We start from the raw sequence: 5,250 nt of genomic DNA, 5'->3' as shown, positions 1-5,250 counted from the left end.
ATATGAATGAGCAGCCAATGTGTATGACAACTGCCTTAGGCAGAGCCCACTATTTGATGGGTACTCTGGTCCCTTTTGAAGAAAACCTGTGAGCCAGCACAGAACATGTGTCTCCCTTTACATAGACAGAGATATTTGTAAGAGTATACATTTTATACAAGCAGATTTTTCTTTTTAATTTACAGGACTTTTGGGAGATTTCTAAGAAAGAGAACATTTCTAAAAATACTTTGAGGATTAAGGAATTCATAACTTCTAGAAAAAAAGAACACCAAAATGATTTTTAAAACCAATCTCTATTCATAAAACCAGGCAATGCCAAGAAGGGCAGTTCACATATTTGTAGAGTATGTCTATGCAAGGATTTTTCATGTGAGTCCCAGAAGAGGGTCATAGATCTGATGAATGTATTTGCAACTGTGATTACTTGAAATGGATGTTATGAAATAAGTTATTTCTCAGCACTGATGCGCCTGTCCAGTCCTCCTACACTAGTAGTTTTAAGTCACCAATAAATCACAGGTTAGAGAAGTGGAGGCATAACTCAGTAGGCACAGTGCTTGTCATGCACATATGAGGAACTGAGTTCAAATACCAGTACCCAGGTAAAAAGAGAAGTGAAATGGTGTACAGCTTCAATTCTAAGGCTGGCGAGGCCTGGACAGGAGGATTCCTGGGCTTTACTAGATAACTAGATAACCCAGGAGCTTCAGGTTCAGTGAGAGACCTTGTCTCAAACAGGACAGGAGGAAAGCAATTGAGGAAGACATCCATGAACTTTTAGCATCCACTCACCTGCACCTGTAGTTATGCGTACATAAAAGATTAAGTAAATAAACAGACTAAGTTGATGTGTATATTGTATGTTCAAGACCCATTTGTTCTTCAGAGCTTATCATTATTTTTTTAAAAATAAAATTAAAAAATCATTTTTGATATTATAATACAATTTCATCATTTTCCCTTTCTTCCTTTGAAATGTGCTTATTCATATATCTACCACTACTGTCTTTTGTCTATTGTCATTAATTTACATACACACACAAACACACACACACGTACACACAAAGTCCACAATACATAATAAATCCAGCTCAGTCTTTATACTGCTATTTGAATATATGTCCTCATATTTTATCTTATCAAAATCTCCAGTCTCTTTAACACCAATTAATTATTACAACCCTGCTTTAAATTATAAAATATCAAGTCCTCTTAGCTTTCTTCCCATCTTTCTGAATTCCTTCTTAGTCTAATTTTTTGACTCTTCCTCTTTGTTTAAATGTTGAAAGATCAAAAATCTCAGTCATATTTAGAATTATGTCACTAGTGCTAAAATGGTGATTATAAAAGTGCATACACAGTTGTAACAGAGATTAAATGAGTCCACACTTAAGAGACACAATTATAAATGAGCACATTTAAATTTCCATATGGGAATAAGTACTTCAAACTTGCCTTTCTGTGGCCTGCATTTTTTTGTATCCTACAAACTTTATGTATTTACACATGTAATTCATATATTCTTTATTTAATATTTATATAATCTTACATATTATAAAGTTATAGAATCTATGCACACATATATATATAATATTTTACTTATGTTTGTAAGTTAATAAAGGTATCTAAATCTCGACCCTTTGGAAATAGAGTTCGCAATCTCTTACTAAAAGCTCTATATTTTCTGAGGTTCCATATTCCAATGTACAGCATGGCTGGAAGAAGACAGGAAGATGCCCTGAGCAGTATCTTCCACTCATATTTCCCAAGAACATCCACTCCTTTCCTCCAGAATGTTTTGGGGGGAGAGGGGGAGGTTGTATTTCTCTTTTCCACTGTGTTTTATATCCACTAACCTATCTTAAGCTTCTGTGCAAGATTTCCATCTCAGTATTCCAAAGTCACTCTTTCCCCTATGCCTCCTATATGCTTCAGCCAGAACTAACTTCTGGTTATATTCTCCAAAATCACCCTGAAATGCTCTGTATACTTATTGTGATTCACGGCATAGTCCTGATTCCTAACATTCCCATGCTTCATCTGTTTATTGTGATTCAGGACAAGTCTTGATTCCTAACATCTCCAAAATGAGTGACTGCTTCATGGTCCTCTTCCTTCGGACTTCCTTATCTTTGCCTGTGTCCTTTTTTTTTTTTCAGTTAATTCTCCAATACTCCGTGCTTTCTTTTGCAATAGAGCATCTGTGCATGGCCTTTTTTCCTTCACTTCACTTCACTTCACTTCATTCATCCTCTGCATCCCGAGTTGAGTTCAATTATAATTTTCTTAGTGAAGCTTTGCCTGATCTCCATTTGCCACAAAAGCCTGCTAATTCATGCATGCTTGTCAATATGCACTGCTCCTTACTCTGCATATTATTGTGAAAATTTTTATATTTTAAAGTAGAAGTGTGACTAACAAAACTCAATGATTTTAAGGCATTCATTACTTTTTAACTCTTGTAAGCCTGGGGTCTAGTATGGTATTTGTCAGTTGAAAAAGAAAAAAAAAAAAGAAATATTGACTGAATACTTAATTAGGTGTCCTCAGTTACTGAGATACAAACAAGGCCCCAATAAGTTGTATATATATATATATATGTATATATATATATATATATATATAACCCTAGAGTAACCAAGATTAACTATCAAGATACATGCAAGAATCATATTTGCCTCCAATCATTAGCCAGAGATATTTTTTTTTGAAGAACACTGTTCTGTGATTGGCAAAACTAACAAGGCAACATCAACCTGTATAGAAAAACCAATATTTCTCCAGAAAGTCTACTAGAACGATCACAGAAATAGAAATTTACTGTATTTGATGATTTTTATACTTGAAAATTTGTGGTTACATTCCTTTTATGGTCTGTGAAGTGAAAAATGTGTATTGTATTCTTTTTCCAATGCTAGGGTCATAGCTGAGACCTTTATACCATAATATAGAGTAACTACTACAACAACCAAAAACTGACAAGTTACTTCCTATGTTTTATTTTAGACTTTTATGTTTGTGTGTGAGTGAGGGCTGGGAGGTGCTGGTGATGTAAAAGCTAGTGCTTACTCTTGATGGCCAAATGAGCTGACCCTGAGCTACATCCCCAAACCTATTTAATATAAGTTTTATGTGACATAGAAGGCTTCAGAAAGAGAAAATAAATAAGTAGGAAATCTATGTCTTTTTATGGAACTGCAGTTAGGAACAATATGGTATGCGTCAGTGATAGTAAGTTATACATAGCAAGACTAGTTCATTTGATTTCTTCTTGGCATTTACCTTTGAGAATCAGGATATTCTTTCCATTGTGTATAGGGAGAGCATTTCTGGAATGTAAAAGCTTTATGGCCTCCTTTACAAGAAGGTCAGAGGTTTTTTTTTTGTTTTTTTTTTTTTTGTTTTTTGTTTTTATGGCCTATGTCAGAGAAGAAGTTCACTATAAGGTCAGGAAAATCTTGTTTTCTCAAATACTCAGATGTCATATTTGGTGTTCACGTTTCCCAAACATATCGTAGATACAAATCCCATATGCAAGGGTAGAAAAAAGCAGGTAAAAATCATTGCAGTAGGCATAGTGAGCTCAACCAGAAGGATAAGTTGGAATGGATTCAGCCTTCAGGATGCCTCACTGCAGAGATCAGTGTGTGCTGCCGAAACTTGCAAGCCTTTCAGGATCCTCCTTAGAGGCTTTCTGCATAGAAAAGAAACTCCAAGGGAGTTAGATAAAAATATTAGGGCATTCTGATATCAGATTCACAGGTGATGTCTCTCCCAGTATACAGGAGCTGATTAAAAAGAAATGCTGAGGCGTGAGGAGCTGTGGATCTTTGTGTGTGTGTGTGTGTGTGTGTGTGTGTGTGTGTGCGAGAGAGAGAGAGAGAGAGAGAGAGAGTTACTTTTGCAGGTGCATGTTTGTATGTGTACAGGCATGTGCTTCTAGGTATGAACATGTGTGTGTGTGTACAAGTGTAATATACAGATGAGCTAGACTGGCTGGCCAGTGAGCTCCATATTACACACACACACACACACACACACACACATGCCCTGCCTACAGACTTGAGCAGGCTAAATAGACCTTTAGGTGTTTGCCACAGTTGGACCTTAAAGACCCAGGTGGAGTCAATTTCTTACAGGAGTAGACTGCCAGCTGAGCTTGCTTTGCTACTCAATCCAGGTGAAACAAAGGATGGGTCTATGGGCTCTCCCTATATAAACACAGTGCTGACTATTAAACTTGGAGCCTTGATCAGAAACGTTTGGCTTCATCCTTCTCTTGAACCCCATCCTTTTACATTTCCAGCCTCCCTTTCAGGTAACCCAGTTCATCCATGGCTGCTGGACAGCTACACACACACACACACACACACACATTGCTACAGTTCCCTATGAGTGCTATCATGCCATCTTCGTACTTGGATGTTGAATATCTGAAGTCAGGTCCTCATACTTGCAATATAATCGCTTTTCTAACTGCCTTATCTCAGGATATTTTCAGTGTCCCAATGCTCCTTAGTATTTTAATCTCTGATTTCAATATATAATTCAAATTCCTGTTAAATGGACAGCAATAGAAATGGCTAAATCATGAAAAATGAATCTTTCATTACCACAAAATAAATTGTTAATCAAAGAAATATAAATGTAACATAGCCACATTGATTAGAAACAGACACAGTTATCACACTTTCCAAATTCTGTATTTCCCAGATAAGAGAATGCTTAACTACCATAGACTACTTCATCTAACAAAGTTTACTTGTGTAGCAAAAGAGCAGAGCAGTGGCACCTAGGATTGCATGTGCCTTAGAAGAAAGGGATTATACTACATCATGCTGTTAGACCTATGGAGACAGCATTTAATACTGTCATTGATATAAAAAAGCACAGCGAGGAATGATCACTGAGATGAACACCTTGCACAGAGTGCAAATCAGGGTGATCTACCATGAATAAGAAGGAGGCATATTTCCTACACATGGGAAGTGGCAGCAAAGTCCTTCGGTCACACAACACAAATAAAATCAACCTGGGTGAACTTGGACATCTTTACATCAATTTACACTTGATTCTAGAAGAAACCCTACGGTTCTCATGAAAATCACTCTGGCTCTTTCTTAATGAGTAGCTAGTCAGATGGCTGTAGGATCAGAAGAAATTGGCACTGCACCTCTCTCTCACAATCCTTAGCATATAAAACCAAGAACTAGAACCAGAGAGCTCTAATTCCTGCCAAAAGGGATG

This window comes from Mus caroli, unplaced genomic scaffold, assembly GCF_978045245.1.
Source record: "Mus caroli unplaced genomic scaffold, Mus_caroli_1 scaffold_17, whole genome shotgun sequence".
In the NCBI taxonomy this organism is placed as follows: Eukaryota; Metazoa; Chordata; class Mammalia; order Rodentia; family Muridae; genus Mus; species Mus caroli.
Note: the sequence above shows the minus strand (reverse complement) of the source record.